Source organism: Mauremys mutica, chromosome 14 (assembly GCF_020497125.1).
Source record: "Mauremys mutica isolate MM-2020 ecotype Southern chromosome 14, ASM2049712v1, whole genome shotgun sequence".
Taxonomy (NCBI): Eukaryota; Metazoa; Chordata; order Testudines; family Geoemydidae; genus Mauremys; species Mauremys mutica.
The window spans coordinates 44,473,760-44,493,142 of NC_059085.1; positions in this window are offsets into that span (position 1 = coordinate 44,473,760).

The window sequence follows — 19,383 nt, forward strand, 5'->3', positions numbered from 1 at the left end:
AATCGCCCTCACCAGCCAAGAAGTCCTGGCCCCCCCTCACCCAAAAGTACAAGACGGAGGGGTGGTAGAGGACGTGAGAACTGTCACTGAACCAGAGCAGAGCGGCCGTGTACCCCGCACTTCTCACGTTAGAAATTTGTAGAAGTGCTTCCCTTATAGGCTCAGCCAGTCCCAAATCCAAGGTTCATCCCCCCACTGTTTATTAGATTAATAAAAGCTGTTTGCTGTTAATCACTGTTTCCGTCATGTCTTTCCTGTCAGAGGATTTTTCGGTGTATGGGGTGGACAGGGGTTTCATACTTGCACGGTATAGCCTACAGTACCAGGGTACAGACTTGGGGAAAGGATCAACTGCGGGGCACACACACACTGCAGTCAGTAGGCACCAGGGTCATTCTGTGTTGTGTATGCTGCCCCTGTTCATTTCGTAATGTGTATAATTGTCCAGGGTCCTAGCGCCTGTCACGCCATTACTGTGAAGGCAGGCTGCCCTTACGATGCACTTGCAACGGATCCACGAGCCTATCCGCTGCCCTGAGCCCCAACCAGAGCCCTCATCCACGGACAGATAGTCACCCTTCTCCCACACCCATCACCCCTTCCCACGCAGAAACCCGCAGCCCACTGCCGTCATCCAAACCCCTATGCAAAGAAGGCACCACTCGCCCCTTCCTGCAAACCCTCCCCTTCATGCAGAACCACTGTCATCCGTCCCCCACCCCAGAGACCTATGTAGGAGCAGGAGGATGTCAGTCCTCTATGGAGGAAGCGGTCTGTACGTCAGTGCACACCGTGCCCAGCACAGTATGCGTCCATGTCTCAACACCAGAACAGAAATGCAAAGTAAAAGAAAGATTTATTAATAATGAGTGTAACAATTACTTTGCTTAAAAACGTGCTTTGGAAGTGGGGGAAACTTGGAGAACAAGGCATGTAGCCGCAGATCCAAATCGACACAAACTGACACAGGCCCAGGGTCAGTTTCTCTTGAAAGCAAGTGGAGAGTCATAGGTTACCCTGATCTCCGAGGAAACTTGCTTTCAAAGCCTCCCGGATACAGAGCGCTTCCCGCTGGGATATTCTCTCGGCACGGGTGTCTGGCTGAGCGTAAACTGCAGCCAGGCGATTTGCCTCAACCTCCCATCCGGACAAAAAGGCCTCGCCCTTGCTCTCACACAGATTGTGCAGCACACAGCAAGCAGCAATAACTACGGGGATATTCTTTTCGCTGATGTCCGAGCGAGTGAGTAAGCTCCGCCATCTCCCCTTGAGACGTCCGAAAGCACACTCCACCACCATTCTGCACTTGCTTAGCCGGTAGTTGAAGAGTTCCTTCTCACTGTCCAGGGCGCCTGTATAGGGCTTCATGAGCCAGGGCATTAGCGGGTAGGCTGGGTCCCCGAGGATCACTGTAGGCATCTGCACATCCCCAACCGTTATTTTGTGGTCCGGGAAGAAAGTACCTGCCTGGAGGAGTCTAAAGAGACCAGAGCTCCTGAACACACGCGCGTCATGAACCTTGCCCGCCCACCCGACGTTGATGTTGGTAAAACGTCCCCTATGGTCCACTAGTCCTTGCAGCACCATGGAAAAGTAGCCCTTTCGGTTAATGTACTCGCTGGCCTGGTGGGCCGGTGCCAGGATAGGGATGTGAGTCCCATCTATAGCCCCACCGCAGTTTGGGAATCCCATCGCGGCGAAGCCGTCTATGATGACCTGAACGTTTCCCAGGTTCACTACCTTTGAGAGCAGTTGCTCAACGATTGCGTGGGCTACTTGCATCACAGCAACCCCCACGGTAGATTTGCCCACGCCAAAGTGGTTCGCTACTGACCGGTAGCTGTCTGGCGTGGCAAGTTTCCAGAGGGCTATGGCCACTCGCTTCTGCACACTCAGGGCTGCTCGCATCCGGGTGTCCTGGCGCTTCAGGGCAGGGGCCAGCAAGTCACAGAGTTCAAGGAAAGTGCCCTTACGCATCCTGAAGTTTCGCAGCCACTCTGTGTCATCCCAGACCTGCAGCACTATGCGGTCCCACCAGTCCGTGCTTGTTTCCCGGGCCCAGAATCGCCGTTCCACACCATGAACTTGACCCATTGCCACCATGATCTCCACTGCCCGGCGTACCCTGCTTTGTGAGAGGTCTGCGCCACTCTCCTCACCGCGCTGCCGGAGCCTCCTCGCCCGATTTCTCAGTAGCTGACTGTTGCACAGGTGGACGATAAGGTGCGAGGAGTTGACAACGGCCATAAGTGCAGCGATGATCGCAGCGGGCTCCATGCTCGCAGTGCTGTGGCGTCCGCGCTGTAACCGACCAGAAAAGTGCGCGAACAGATTTCCCGCCGGCGCTTTCAGGGAGGGAGGGCGTTTGTGAGTGACGGTTGAATGATGACAGTTACCCAAAACCACCCTCGACACATTTTTCCCCCAGCAGGCATTGCGAGCTCTACCCAGCATTCCAATGGGCAGCGGGGAGTGCGGGAACTGTGGGATAGCTTCCCACAGTGCACCGCTTCCAAAGTCGACGCTGGCCCCGTGAATGTGGACTCAGAAATTCGAATTAGTGTATTTAGTATGGATACACAAATTCGACTTCATAAGGTCGAATCCACAAATTCGAACTAAGTTGATTCGAAATAGTCTTGTAGTGTAGACAAGGCCATACAAAACCATGATGATGCTTTTCCTGAGCTAGCAATGCAGCAAAAAGCCACATCAGTGAAGAACTAAATGGAGAGGGAATGCCATTTTATTTTCTAGGTATTCGAAGCTGTTCTAAAGAATGGAGAATAAAATACATTCAAAAACTGCAAAAAAAAAAAAAATTTTCTGAAAACATTTGTCTGAAACTTAATCTCATTCTGCAAACAAGAAAATAAAACTCTTACATAGGAATTTGAGAGGACTCTTTTCCATTGATGAATTGACCAGATATATTTTAAAAAATGTACCAGAAACCACAAACACATTTTCAAAACTGTCCCAGGACAAGTTAAATTTTTATATGATTTACAAGATTCCTGGGGGGAATACTGCACAGTGCAAGTCGGTGTTCCTTTTGGGATTTAAAGAGGCATTTGTTATACGTGTTTCCATATTTTAAGAAGCAGCTATTATACCATATACTAGTACCAAATGGTTTTGTCCCTAAATGGAAAGTTTTATTGCTTCGTTGATGTCATAGGTCAGGAGGCCAATAGACACCTGTTTGTTGGGCGCTCAGTAAGATCTCAGCCTGTTGACATCTTTTTAGATTTATCCGCACACTGGAAATTATAGATGACAGTCTCTCTGATTTTCTTCTTAGATTCATGGCTTGCAAAGAGCTTTTTCTTAATGAACTGTTAATTCATACCAGTATTCACCTGCAGTATAAAATATAACTCTGCTTCTTTCTAAGATGGTTGGCACTGCACTACAGTTTTTGATCCTTTTTTCTTTTAAAAAAGAAAAGGTTTTATTTCCTCCTGAGATTTCCATTTTCATTCACGGAATTTCTTAGAAGAATGATAATTTTTTGCAGATTTTATTGTACTTGGTATTTGCACAAATATGTACACCCTACAGACTGAGTAATTCTGTGTATCTGGTTGTATTTTCATATGTATTACATAAATGTACTAAAGATCAACACTGCAGTCTTCCAAAACACATCATGGTGTTCAATATAGTAGTATAGCAATATCCCTGTTCTATTTAGTTGTTTCTCTGGCTGTGATTTAGACTTTCTAGAAACTGCCTGGACACACTGATTTGTAAACTCACAACCTGAGGCAACTTTCTGGTAAAATGTTTTGTATTTAAGATTACTCAAGTGTTTTAAAATATTCTTCATGAATTGCTATCCTACCCAATGTTGTTGTTGTTTGTTACTTCTTTTGATACCCTTTTTGATGCAAACAGTTAGCCAAACTTTGGTGTCATAGAATCATAAAATATCAAGGTTGGAAGGGACCTCAGGAGGTCATCTAGTCCAACCCCGCAGGACCTAATCCCCAACTCCTGCAGGTTGTTTCTGTTAAGAGAAATTGATGGTGGAGGCAGATATTTCTCTGGTACAATCTTGTTTATTTTCAAGGAATGTACAAAGTTTTGTTTTCTTGGACACAGGGAATCAAACAGGATTTATTTTCTTTGTTCATAATTCCAAGCCTTTTTCAGTCAGCACTCAAACCCGAAAGCACTCTCTCGGCTTTTTCTCAGGTCCATGCTCCCAGTGGTTGTTCTGCTGTGTCCTTGGCTTTCTGCTCTTTCAGTGTCTGTTTGTGGTATTTCTTGTTTCTTGCCTCTCACACTCAAACATATTGCTCCAATCCAGTCAATCCCCCATCCCTGAATTTGTTATCAGATCACAGTGGAACCTCCTTGAAATGCATGGCTAACTCCTACTTCAGCCTTTGCAAGTGGCTTTGTTTTGGGGCCGCTACTTTTTCAGCTCTTATTCCATAAGGGATCTCAGTTGCGTTTTACATTTATCCTGAATGAAAGCAGCTGTTATGCCCACAAGTTTCAATGAAGTTTAACTCAACTGATAGCAATATTATGGTAGCACTCAGAGTTCCCGATCAGAATTGTAGTTTCAGTGTGATGGGTGCTGTCAAAGATATAATGAAAGATCTTGCTGCAAAGATCTTACAAATTAATTACAGTTGAGACTCCATATGTGGATGTGGTACATAACAGAGAGGGACAGGCAATAGAAACAGAAACATAGACCAGCAATGTGCCGAGTCTGTAGATTCAAGATTTGATTTTTTTTCAAAATGCAAATGAAGTAGGTTGTCAATCAAAACCGTTATCCAACCTTCACATTCCACTGTTTCTATTTAATAAAAGATAGTTTTTTGATTTTTGCATTCTCAGGATGTTCAGAACAAACATGGTCCAGTTTGTCTCCAATTAAATATGAAATAATTATGGAAAGAAAATTGTGTGTGAGAAAGGACTTAGTTGGGTGGATCTGCTAAGAGATGAATGCTTGGATGTGCATTGGTCTTGATGATCAGAATTTGATTCCGGGCACTGATAGCTAAAATACAAATTGTCAACCCATCAGTAGGAAATCTCAGGATGTCACTCTGCAACATTAGGGCAGCAGGTGTCTGAACAATCCTACGTCAACAAGTTGTTTTTCTAGCAGTTGGGAAATGAATATCAGTGAGGCTGTTACTAAACCTGCAGGAGTATTGCCCCTTATTGCCACTAGTGAAAGTTACTGTGGACACCACTGACGGATAAATAAAAACAGGAGAAGGAAACGGGGAATGGATGTTTGGACAGCAAAGATTAATAGAAATAAGAATGAAACCATAGATAAAAAAGACCATAAGGCCGAAACAGTCCATGGAGATATTACATGTTTATAGAGGGGTCGGTGGGAATAAGGGGTGTTTATAAATGGGTTCAAGGGGATAATGTGTATTGAAATATGAGTCCAGTGGGATAGGTTTTTGAATACATACTATCTACTGTATATAGCATAATAATCCCAGTATTTCATAAGCTCATAGGAAAGCATTAAATAAAAATAAATTACAAATGTCTGTGGCTTCATTTCAAATCATTTCAGAGAAGGGGAAAAAAAACCCTTCACAAAATGTGGAAACCATCTTGTGTTAAACAGCGCCAGAAAAAAATTATAATTGTAAAAAGTAAATGTCAGCTATCGTTATTACAGTGGCTGTGTTGTTTCCAATAACAATTTGGCATTTTATTTAGTCTGTAACAATCTACAATTTAAATTTAAAATAAAGATTTTTCTTTTATTTCCCTCTGAAGTTGTGTGCCAAGCAAAGCAGAGCAGAATGTAACATCTGTTGATGATTAAAACAAGCTTTCCTATGGGCCCCGAATACAAAGTAAACATGGATTTTATCCATAGTCAACAGCATTTACAAATGTAAAGGGAGGAAGCTACTGAGTTTTTGAAGAATGAGCTGCTAGAGAGGAAATATAAGTATGGAACGGCAGATGGCGATAATTAGTTCCATATCATGAAAGGCTTCTATTAAAAAATAAAGAGGGTAGAATCTTGTGCGTTGCTGCTGCTTTATTAAAGCACCCTTTATATGCTACTAGCCCTTCCTTTCTCTTTAATAGTGTTGCCCCCTTCTGACCTGAGTGGCTAGTTAAATTTTGGGGCCCTGGAGATGTTGGGAGTAGAAATTGGAGCTAGGTATTTCTTTGATGCAGTTTTATTTATTTACAAAGAATGTACAAAGTCCTGTGTCTCTGAATGCAGAAGGAACCCAGAACAAAAAGAGGTTTCAGTGTGGTAGTTGTGTTAGTCTGTATCAGCAAAAAGAACGAGGAGGCACCTTAGAGACTAACAAATTCATTTGAGCATAAGAAACAAGAAGCATAACAAAAAGAGCATTTTCTTAGCTTACAGTCTCAATCTTCTTTAGCCAATGGACCCCAAACCTCTCTCTAGCTTGCTTTACCCAGGGTCATACTACTCACGGTATATCTACACTGCAATTAAAAACCTGCGACTGGCCTGTGTCATCTGACGTGGGCTAAGGGGCTGTTTAATTGGGGTGTAGTTGTTTGACTTGGGCTGGAGCCCAGGCTCTAGGACCCTGCAAGGTGGGAGGTCCCAGAGTTGGAGGTGCAGCCTAAGCCCGAATGTCTATACCACAATGAAACAGTCCTGCAAGCCCAAGTCAAATGGCCCAGGCCAGCTGTTAGTATCTAAATGTGGTGTAGACATATCATAGGCTACTGCTAGGTTCTCCTGCTTTTTGCCTCTGCCTCTCTCACTGTTTTTGTCTGTCCTCAGCTAAGTTTCTGTGTGTTCTCTCACCCTCCTTGTCCCGCCCCCCCACCTGGTCACAATACCCATGGAACTCCACCTACATGGGGCTAGTTTCTGGACAGACTCTAGTAGGCCCCCTAACTGCTTTTTACAGCCATCTTAAATAAGGGACTTGGTCACATATTAGTCTGAATGAGGTTTTAACTCATCCCATAACAAAGATGCACCCAGCTCATATTGATAGTATCACTGGTTACTGAACAAGTGTGAAACATGCTTTTACAATTACAGAACCAGTTTCTCCTCCCTTGGTTTTCACACCTCAACTGCTGGAACAGGGCCTCATCCTCCCTGATTGATCTAACCTCGTTATCTCTAGCTTGCTTCTTGCTTGCTTATATATACACCTGCCCCTGGAAATTTCCACTGCTTGCATCCGAAGAAGTGGGTATTCACCCACGAAAGCTCATGCTGCAAAACGTCTGTTAGTCTATAAGGTGCCACAGGATTCTTTGCTACTTCTACAGAACCAGACTAACACGGCTACCCCTCTGATACATGCTTTTACAATTGATGCTTATGAAAGTACAGGACTGAAAGCAGTGGCTAGAGTCACTCAAAACAGCGAGGTGTTGTGCAAGTTTCTTCCCACCTAGCACTGCAAAGCCATCACAACCAACAGTGCAAAACTTAGGTAAAGGTTGAGCAGGTGGACCAACTATTAAAGCTCAAGTGTGCATAACCCACATTTTGAGCTCTAGTTATTAGAGATGAAAGGTTCATGCCTCCCAATCTCCTGTTTTTCTCCATTGTTTGTAATGATGGAACTCTCACGACAGTGCTCACCCTTCAGTGTTACTAGGCTGCTCTATTGTAACTCCTGAAAAGCTGGGATTTCTGTGTTGCCAGCCAACTATGCTTATCATATGGTATTTGTGTGTGTATGTAACCTTACCCCAGATCCACAGCATCAAAGGATTAGTATTTATGCTGTCTGAAGCCTGGCACTTTCACTTCACAGGGCTTTTCTTAACTTTTGTTTGGTTTTGATCAGTTTGAGGTTTGCATGCTCCTAATTTGCTTTGATTTTCAGCTTTAAATTAATTCAGAATCTCAAAGTGAAAATTAGATTTGCCAAATTTCACCTCACTTCTCACTGAAACCACAACTTTCTTATGATTTTTGAGCTGTAGATTTGCTCAAAGTTTCTGAACCTTTTCACAAATCTGGACTGAGTTTTGAGTTTCTAACAAAAGCAGGCACATGCTCTGTAGTTTGTGTTTTTCTCAGCATATTTTTTGGACCTCGAGCTAATCTAGCCTTTAGAATGATGCATCTACTTTAATTGCCAATAGCAATTTCATCACTTCCATCGCTTCCATTTTTCTTTCCAATTGGCAGCTGTGACAGCTGAGTCCCTAGTGTCGTCACTGGTGGAGTTGCATGTGTAATTCTAGACAAACGTACAGAATGCTAATCTCTCTCTCTCTCTTTCCCTTCTATCACTTTATAATTAACGTAGGTTGTAACAGCTCTTAAAACCTTATCTGAAACCAAGGCTGAAATCAAGTGCTTTTAATTGGAAATTAAGGAGAGACTTCAAAAATTTTCATTTTTTCAAAAACAAGTAACAAGTCCTTCAGTAGTAATGGTATTTAAATGGTGGATCGCAATATACTGAGTAGTGTAGGATGTAAATATTCTGTGGTTAAGAGGAAACAAATATTCAAGGCTTCTGTTTTCTTTCAGTAAATGAAGCTGTCTGGTAACTGTGCCTAGTCTAGTGAAAACAACATATGTACATTTTAGCTCTGTCAAGAGATTTCCAATATGTGTAGCGCCCATATGTACCATATATGAAAACTGCCCTAACAGCAAGGGAGGTATTAATCCATTCTTCTTGTTGCAGCATTTCTTATCCTATTGGGCTGCTATTTTCAGAGGTGTTAATGAAGATATTCCTCTATATCTGGACAAATGTTATTACAGTGACAACTACAGGATGGTGAACCAGAAATAGGTTATTACTGAGTTAAAAGGAGGCAACACTAATTTTAAATGAAAGAAGGAAAAAATCTACAAAAATCAAAATCAGTTTTTAAAGTGCTGAAAGGGGTAAATTGTGTAAATTTAAAAAACTCCAAACAGCCAAGAATCCAAACTGTTTGGGCTGTAGATTTACTGCAGAGATAGAGGAGACAGCTGACTGTTGGCAGTGGAAAAAGAGAGAGTATTCAGGTGGTGCAATATCTGGAGCTCTTGTAGTTTGGATAAGAAGTGCCTATGACATCACAGCATTGCCAACTCTTGCAATTTTATCTCATCTCATGATATTTGATATTTTACTTAAACACCAGCTCCTAAAGAGAAGTGTTCATATAGAATCATCTGGGTATATGTCAATCAGTTCCCTGCCACTGCAGGGGCCTCAGGCCCTGGTGTGCCCCTGTCTCTCCTATTCTCTGTCTGTGCAGTGCAATAGTTTAATCGCCTGAGTCTAATTCCGATTGTTGGGTTTAGTGTGCAGGTGCTGGGTGCCTGTGATAAACAAGTCAGGCTAGGTGATCTCTTCCGACCTTAAATTCTGTGACTATGACAGGAATCTCAGTTTTCATTTAAAAAATAAAGGAGGAAGTTTCTAGCCCCCATGGCAGGAGAGACAATCTGGAAAACATCATCAAAGTGCATCCTTGACTCAAAAACAGGCAGGCAAATAAAGAGAAGCCCAAATTTATTATTTTTTAAAAAAATCATGATTTCTAAGCTAATCTTATGATTGTTTGGGGCTGACTCATGATTCTGAATATTTGGGATGCCAATCATGCATCGGGAAGATGAAATCATAGACAGGTATGTGCTGCAGACTGTGGTGTCTACAGACAGACTCAGGCTGGTCCACTGGAGACATGGGAGGGGCTGGCAGGCCCTGGTTCTCCTTCAAGTGCTGTTCCATTTCAGATGTCAGTGCGTCCCGGTGCCATCGATTGGAGATTTTCGGTAGCAGTGTCTGCACAGGTCGTGCATGCGCAGTAGGTGTCTCGTGGTGCTGTTGGTGCCACATCTAGCACGTGCATGACCTGAGCCCTGCAGTTCCTTCTCAACCATCCTCGGCTGAAGATGGAGCTCTGGGACAGTGTTCCTTGCTCTTACCAAACTTTAGAAATAATAGTTTAAATAGTTAGTCATATAGAAAGTTGTAGTTAGTGTTAGTTTTTATTAAAAAAAATTACTTTTCCACAGTTTACCATCCCCACACCAGGGTCAGTTAACCGTTAAGATGCCTGGCTCCCCCGGCTTTAAGTGTTGCGACTCCCACTGCAAAGCAGTGCCCCTTTCTGACTCCTTGTGTGTACGATGCCTTGGTGAGCACATATCCCACAAAAAGGTGCCCACTGTAATAGCCTGAAGGTGAAAGCCTGGCGTGACTGGGATCTCCGACTCAGAATGATCCTGTTGGAGAAACCTCTCCAACCAGAGATGGAGCAATGAACTTTCTCTCCGGGCACTTCCCCTTCAGGGACAGGAGACATGCCTTCCTCTAAAAGACCAAGGAAGAGGGCACAGACATCTTCCCAGGGAGCACCGCAGAAACATAGGTTGCTACCCCCGGTGCTGACACATGCTCGGATGAGCACCTGTGATGCTCCAGGCACCTCCGGCACTGCAGAGTTCAGAGTGAAGGAGACTGAGTTGAGGCAGAGATGGAGACATGCCTCCTCCACGGCACCAAACTTGCCTGTAAGGGACTCGATACCAAGCATCTCCTAAGGCAGCATGCTGCCGCCCCGGCACTGACATCACAGTCGGCACCGGTAGAGAAAGCTAAGTCGGCACTGACCGCAGCAACTGAACCGCCATTACATCTGACAGCACCAGTGTCGGCACCCATGAGAGCACCCCAATCAGCACCGGCGGTACTGACATCAGAAATGCCACTGAACCTGCTGCAACAGAGAGACTTAGCTATCTCATCAGCACTGCAGTCCCCCCTGCTTGGTATCAAGAGCTATCCCAAACATTACAGCGGGGATTCCCATACTTCTCAAGACTTTTTTACATTTGTCCAGTGAAGATGATGATGATGTGCAGGTACCATGCACTTTCTCACCGCACCACTCATCACCAAAAGACCAGATGAACCAACCATTTGCCAGAAGCTGGGAATGGACAATAGGGGATGGATCACTTGATGATTACCTGTTCTGTTCATTCCCTCTGGGGCACCTGGCATTGGCCACTGTCGGAAGACAGGATACTGAGCTAGATGGACCTTTGGTAGGACCACTGTGGATGTACCCACTGATGGCCTTCCCAATGCAATGGGCACATTGGGAACCCTGGGCAGCCTACAGAGGCCCTTACTCTAGGCCACCCATGGCTCACAGTCGTGAGCTGACATCTCACCCCACAGACAAATAGGCTTATGACATCGGGGAGAATGCAGAGACGGGCACGGATCAGGAAGCTACTTCTTTTGCACACAACTCTTCCTCCTCCCCTGGACGAAGTAATTATGCCACTGCTGCCTACCTCGGCAGATGACTTCAAACAGTTCCAGGAACTGTATAGGAGAGTTGCCCAGAGCCAGGACATCCCACTGGTGGAGGTTTAGACAAATCAGCACAAACTGGTATTAATTCTGCAACCTTCCTCCACTTCCAGGATCACTCTGTCCACTAACAATGCAATTCTGGAACCAGCAGAGACAGTATGGCAGACACTGGTCTCAGTACCGCTGGTTCTCCACTTGTTAGGTAACTCCCTTCTCTTCATGTGTCATTATATAATGCCTGCATCTGTAATTTTCACTCCATGCATCTGAAAAAGTGAGGTTTTTTTTACCCATGAAATCTTATGCCCAAATAAATCTGTTAGTCTTTAAGTTACTACCGGACTCCTTGAAGTTTCAACCTTGATAGCGTTCCTACACAATGTTCCAATATTACAGATTTGTAGGGCAGCTACTTGGGCCTCTGTCCACACTTTTACTGAGCACTATGCAATCACTCAAGACTCCAGGCCTGAAACCATAGTTGACCTAATGGTACTTATGTCTATGTCTCAAATGAACCCAAAGTCCCTCCTGCCTTCTGTGGGGCACTGCTCTGCAGTCACCTGAAGTGGAGCATCCACATGGACAGCACTTGAAGAAGAAGAGAAGGTTACTCACCTTGTGCAGTAACTGAGGTTCTTTGAGATGTGTGTCCCTGTGGGTGCTCCATTACCTCCCCTCCTCCCCTCTACTTTGGATTTCGCAGTTAGGACTCCACGGTAGGGAAGGAACTGGTGGGCTCAGGTCGTGCGCGTACTAGATATGGCACCAACAGCACCATAAGGTGCCTGCTGTGCATGCATGATCCTCACGGACATTGCTACTGTAAATCTCCAACAGATGGTGCCAGGACGCACCGACACCTGAAGTGCCTGAAGTGGAGCAGCCACAGGGACACACATCTCAAAGAACCTCAGTTACTGCAGAAGATGAGTAACCTTCTCATGTCCTCCCTGCTGCCTGTTGCTGCTGTTATGCTCTTCCAAGGAAGTTGGGAGCTGGCAAGCCCTGGTCTCTCTCCTGCTGCTGACCACTGCTCTTTCCTTTGTAAGAAAACTGCCCATTACCCTCTTCCACTTCAGCAGTGACACTTTCACTTTGTCAAATTCCATGCTTGAGTGTACAGAATCACTGTAATTGTGCCTGGCCAGTTTGCAGCCATGCTTCATTGTTAAGATTTCACTAAAGAAAACACTACTACTGTATGCATCATACTGTACAGCACTCCCCCAAAGCAGTCTATGTATATGACAGCTAAATTATTTCCAAATAGATTATTGACATTTTAGCCAAGATAATGAAAGTGCAGTGTTTCAAACAACTTTATTTTTATTACCTTTTAGCAATATTGACTGGAAAACTCTTTCTCTTAAGAAAGCTTTTAATCTTTTCTTTTTCTCCCCTTCAGGGAAGGGCAGAAGTGGTAGTGGCACTGAAATGGTACATCTTCAAGGACCACTGCCTGACTGCCATCCCAGTGTTCCCCTGCTTTACATTATGTAACTTTTTTGAGGCCCAGCCATGCCGCTGAATTCTTCCAACAGATTGTCATACTACATTTGCTGGCCTTGGAAGTGATACTCTGACAACCCGCACTGAGAATTCCATGCTAGGAAGAGTTGACAGGGCATTCGGCATGAGGCAGAAGGATAGCAGGATAGCTTTCTGCCTTCCAAGAGTGAAGACAAAGGACATAATTGCTAGAATAAATAAGATTCTAAGGATGGTAGGAGAGACTCTTTTGGCAGTGGTCTACATTGGCAGAAAGACTTCAGGAATCCAGGAACAAAACTGCAGGAGAGGAATATCTATCCTGTCTTTTTGGATATCTTTTCTGCTCCTCAAGTGAGAGAAGAAAGAAGGCAGAATATTTTGAAGGTGAACAGTTGGTTAAGTAGATGGTATTCGGGGGGCAAGGTTTGGGTTTTGTGGAACATTGGCACAACTACTATGGAAAGACGGTGTTGTATGGTTCTGACAACTTTCATGTAGGTAGTAGGGGTACTCGTTTCCTCGGTGATAGATTAGCTAGTGTTCAGGAGGGTTTTAAACTACCCAGGAAGGGTGAGGATGATGACAGGGCACTCATAGGACTAACACCAGAATATGTAAACTAGCCTTATGACATCATGCATATAACAAATGTAAATAGTATGGCACATATAAGGAACACATTTTTAATTCTCTATATAATAATGGTAAGAGGTTTGGTAATAAACAAGAGGAATAGAAGATGCTTATGTATGAGCAGAAATATATGTTTGGTATTACTGAAACTTTGTGGAGTGGATCTTATGACTGGAACACTAACATTGATATAACATGTTTCATAAGGATAGAATGGGCAAAAAGGGATGGGGAGTGGTACTTTACATCAAGACACCATTACCAGTGACAGAGTAAGACAGTTCAGAATTACAGGATCTCAAGTACGTATGGATTAAAGTTCTAACTGGTTAAAACTAAAGATGCAATACTGGTGGGCATCTATTATAGACCACGTAATCTCAGTATAGAATGGAACAAACTTCTCTTTAAGCACCTGGCTGTAATGTTTAGGAAGAAAGATTGTGTTCTCATGAGTAATGTCAACTTGGGAGACATCCGTTGCATATCTCATGCAGCTGGGTGGGAGGAAATCTTCCTTAGGGTTTCTAAAAATAATAGATGATAACTTATTAATGTCAGGCCCCAGATTCTAGGCAATCAGGCCTGATATTTAGAGCTGGCCCTAGATTTGGGACCAAGCTGAGGGCAGTGCTGAAGCCAGGGACAGACTGAGTCAGAACCAAGGTCAGAGTTTGTAGACAAGGCAAATCAGGATCAAAATCAGAGTCTGAATGCAGGGCAAAGGTCTCGGAGTCAAGAGGTGATTGCTGGCTGGAGCAAAGTCAGAGCAGGGAACAGACAAGGCTGAAGCAGAATGGAACAAGGCGGGGCAAGGGCAGAAACAGAAATCAGATCAAGGGCAGGCTAGAAGCTTAGGGAGTAACACTGTGAGTCAGTAGAAGAGTTCCTGGCCAAGTAGTGCTGATGTGCAGACTAATTGTAGCTCAGTGGGGTCAGTGAAATACCTGTGTCTGGGGGTCATCTGAACCAGGCCCTGCCCAGGGATAGGTTGCTGCAGAATGCCTGAGGGCTGAATAACTGGAGGGTCTGCTTATTGGATGAGTCAGTACAGCTGAGTAGCTGCAGTATGCCTGAGCAATGAGTCACTGCAAGCTCTCCTGGGAGGGTGAGTAGCTCTGGTCTGGCTGTGGGTTTGCCTCACACTTGGCCTAGAAAGTCCTGTACCCAATGCCGGGTAACTCAATATTGGACTTCATTCTGATAGACAAATAAGAGTTAATCACATACCTAAAATTAGCTATCGCCTAGCTATCAGTGATGATTATCTGGCTACATATACCTTGTGCAAACAGAACATGGCACCAACCAGTAATATGCTTACCTGGAACTTTCAAAAGGCCAGTTTTACAAAGCTTAAAGCATATAAACTGACATGACATAGCAGACACCAGGAGGCGAAGATTGTTAAACCCTCTGAGCCTGAGGATGAAGTGGGGCTAGCAGAGGGAGAAGCTGGCTAAGACCTAGAGCAGGCTAAAAGGCACCTTGCTTTGGGAGGAGAGCTGGGGACTCCTGGCTTAAGGAAGAAGGCAGTAACTTCCTGAGTTACCCAGGCCCCAGGGAAGCAGTATTGGGGCCCAGTGACTCCTAAGAGGAAAGAGAACTGTGAGTTGAGCCCAGGAGGGGCAAAAGACTTCTTATGTGTATTCACCTAGGAATGTTGTTGAAAGGAGTGTTTATTTTGGGGATTCTGAGTTCCCCTGGAAGTGGATTGAACTTTTAAGTGACCTGTCCAGCGGGCCAGGCCGTGGAAGACTAGGCAGAGGTGGCCCGGGGAGGTGGTGACCAAGTGGAAGGCCCAGCAACCTGCACACCCAGCCACAAGGGGCTGCCAGCTGGTGAGTTGCTTCTGGGCTTTTGAGACTCTCTTGACAGAGGGCCACAGAAACGATTCAGGGCCTGGGGCTGGAAAACAAGCCATACGGTGTGAGGCTTTAAAGAGCCCAATTTACTCAGCTTGTCAAAGAGAAGGCTGACAGGTGACTTGATCCCTATGTACAGGCACCTTTATGTGGAAAAGACATCCAGTGGTAGGCGGTCTTTTTGGCCGTGCCCATGAAGGCATAACGAGAATCAATGGCTGTAAGTTAGATACATTTAATCTTGAAATAAAATACAGTTTCCTAGCTGTGAGAACCATTACACATTGGAACAGCATACCAGGGTTTTGGTGGGCCGTAGAACAGGGTTGCCTGCACTGCCCTCAGTAAGCTTGTAGCGCTGCACTAAGATGACTATAGTCAAATCTCCTGCTTCAGCAGAAGTCAGGAAGAAATGTTTTTCTCCAGTGCACAACTGGCCAGATGTACTTTGGGGGAAGGGATATTTAGACTTACTCTGAAGCATCTGAGATTGGCCACAGCTGGAGACAGGACACTGGATGGGGTGGATTAGTGCTCTGTGGTGGCACAGAACATTTAAATAGTCCTGGCTGGCATCATGTAAAGCAGTTTGGGATAGTAGTTGGCAGAATGCCAAGGTAATGTGAACGAGCAGTGTGTGCACATGAATATAATCACCCTAACTCCATACACAATGAACTTAATCCACTTACACAGTGGATTATAGACTACATATTGACTGGCCAGTTAGAATGCTTTAAGCCTTTGCACTGTGTGGACACCGTACACGCAAATCATCAAACTCAAGTTAGTGCAAATTCACCCCCCTGTGTAGACAAGTGCTTAGATGCCTGGCTGCTGTGCCTTGCACACATACTGATGGTGTGCCTACACTAGAGCTGGGAGGTGCAAACTTCAGTTTGAGGAGATATACCTGCCTAGTTCTGATGGAGCTAGCATGCTAAAAATTGAAGTATAGCTGCAGTGGTGCAAGCAGCAGGAGGGGCTAGCTAGCCTCACTGAACTTTATCCCGTCCAAGGCCATGAGTATGTACTTTGGGCAAGTAGCTGGTGGTCTGAGCAGGGGCCAAGGCCACCCTTGTATGTTTAATTTGATCAGAGCTATGTCTTCTTAGGGTGGAATTTCCAGCTCTAGTGTAGACATACCCTCGGGATCAAACTGGTCTCTAGATTTGGGGTTGGGACCTGGGGGTTTTTCACCTTCTTCTGCAGTATGGAGCGTGGATCACCTGGTAGGATCATCTTGCCATAACTTACTTAATTAATTCCCTACTATTGCTGGGGCTTCCGGGGCACCTTGGTCTGTGGCTCACAATAATTGACTGAAATGCTTTAATTTAATCACAGACATTGGGTTTAATACAGGAGTATATGGGTGAAACTTAATGACCTGTGATATACAGGGGGTCGGTCTAGATGTTCTACTGGTCCCTTCTGGCCTTAAACTCTATGAAACTATGTGCTATAAAAATGAGAGAGAAAAGACTCTCGCTTGACAGATGTTAGTCACGTTACTTAATGCACTTCTGGAAGCCGATGAGGTGATGAGGGCAGTATTGCAGCCTCTGCAGAATCGAAACAACATTTGGTCAATTCAGAAACAGGAGCACCTCTGATGTAGTAAGATATTTGTTATAGTTCACTATCTCCATTCAGTACATTGAAGCTTTTGTCTGTTTCAGTAGAGGCTGTAACCACAATATCATACCAGCAGAAATCCAGTTTGATGCAGGGCCGCCCAGAGGATTCAGGGGGCCTGGGGCAAAGCAATTTCAGGGGCCATTTCCATAAAAAAAAGTTGCAATACTATAGAATACTATGTTCTTGTGGGGGCCCCTGCGGCGCCCGGGGCAAATTGCCCCACTTGCGCCCCCCCCGCCCCCCCGGGTGGCCCTGGGAAAAATAAACATTTAAAAACCTTCCGCATCTCAGCACAAACCCAGTTTTGAGAAAACTTCTTTTCCAGTCACCTTTACAAGGTATCACTGGTTCTCAGCATCAGCTAGTGCTAAAAGGCACTAAAGCTCATTAAAAGAGTTGGACAAACATTTTCCGTCAAAACTTTTTTTGGATCGAAAACTAGGGCTTTTTAAAAAGCAGAAAAAATCATGGACAATGTCTGCTTTCCTTCAAAATTTGTTGTTTTTTTTTTTAATTGAAAAGCTGAAATTAGTCTGCTAAAACCTGAACATGTTTTGAGGTTTCAGAAATGTGTGGCCAAATATTTGCTGCTTGCTGTGTTTATTTAAAGAAACAATAACAAAATTCTGCTTAAAAAAAATCCAAAACTTTTGAACCTCCTCAGCTTGTGACCAAGCGCCTGATCCCATCCAGTCAGAGATTTTTCCAGGTTTCTGATACTCTGCTGGCTTCCTTGACTCATATCTGTCTCCATAACTTTGGGTTCATTTAGCTTAGAATATAAGAATGGCCACACTGGGTCAGACAAAAGGTCCATCCAGCCCAGTATCCTGTCTACCGACAGTGGCCAATGCCAGGTGCCCCAGAGGGAGTGAACCTAACAGGTTAATGATCAAGTGATCTCTCTCCTGCCATCCATCTCCACCCTCTGACAAACAGAAGCTAGGGACACCATTCCTTACCTATCCTGGCTAATAGCCATTAATGGACTTAACCTCCATGAATTTATCTGTTTCTTAGAGACTGGCTCCATGGGGTCCCTCACAAACTGGAGACGGTTACTGTGGGTTTGTCATTAGTATAACTTATGTACATACTCCATGAACTGAATATTTGAGCTTGTTCCAGAATCTGGGATGAGCCTATGTTGTGAAAACTGAAATGCATGTGAATGGACACAGGGTGCTAAAATTAAATTAACCCAGGGGGTCTCAAACTGGGGGTTGGGACCCCTCAGGGGGTCACGAGGTTATTACTGGGGGTTGCGAGCTGTCAGCCTCCAGCTCAAACCCTGCTTTGCCTCTAGCATTTATAATAGTGTTAAATATATAAAAAAGTGTTTTATTTTATAAGGGGGGGGGTTGCACTCAGAGGTTTGCTATGTGAAAGGGATCACCAGTACAAAAGTTTGAGAACCACTGAATTAATCCCTCTGGAGCCTCAGGGAATGCAGGGGAGGGGCGTCTCCCTTGATAGGGTTGGGAAGGAGATAGGCGGTGTAGGATACTGCTCTTCTCATATGATCCCTCCTGCATGCTCTCTTGTCTCTATCACTGTTAATCTAAAGTGGCTGACATGAATCTCCCTATGGCACTGAAATTAAATGTAGACTATAATTTGGCATTTGTGAAGTGAAAGGGATGGTAGCACTAAGGGAAAAGATAACAGCTTGGCTCTTTGTGTTAAATAGCTGTCTGCAAGCCTCAAATTGCTGAATGACCTTTAGGGTAGGGAAGGCTGTGCCTCCCCAAACAGCCTGGCCCTGCCCCCTACATGACCCCCACCCACTTCCTGCCCCCAACTGCCCTCCTCAAGAATCCCTGACCCACCTTGCTCCTTGTCCCCTCACCGTCCCACAAGATCACCCCAACCACCACCCTGGGACTCCACCCCCCCACAATCTCCCCTGCTCCCTGTCCTCTGACTGCCTCGATCCCTATCCGCCCCCGCCGAGTCCTGACAGACCCCCGGAACGCCCACGATCCACCCCCCCATTCCCCATCCCCTGACCGCCCCCCCCCGAACCTCTGCCCCTTCCCTGTGCCCTGACTGTCCCCAGGACTCCCTGCCCCTTATCCAACCGCCCCGACCCCCTTACCATGCCGCTTACCCCCGCCTCCCCATCTCCCGGAGCATCAGCACGCCGTGTCCAGGAGTGGCACTGGACAGCACTGCAGCGGCATGGCTCCGGCGGGACCTGAGCTCTCAGCCCCGCCCCCTTACCACGCGTCTCTGAGCGGGAGGAGCTCAGGCCCTGCCCGAGCCATGCCGCTTTAGCTCTGTCCAGGGCCGCTCCTGGACGCGGTGCGCTGAGGCGCTGGGGGATGGGGAGAGGCGGAGGTGGGAGTGGGGCCGGGGGTAGCCTCCAACATTCTCGTGGGGGTCCCTGCAGGGCCAGGGGCCTGGGGCAAATTGCCCCACTTGCCTCCCTTTCCCCCCCCGGG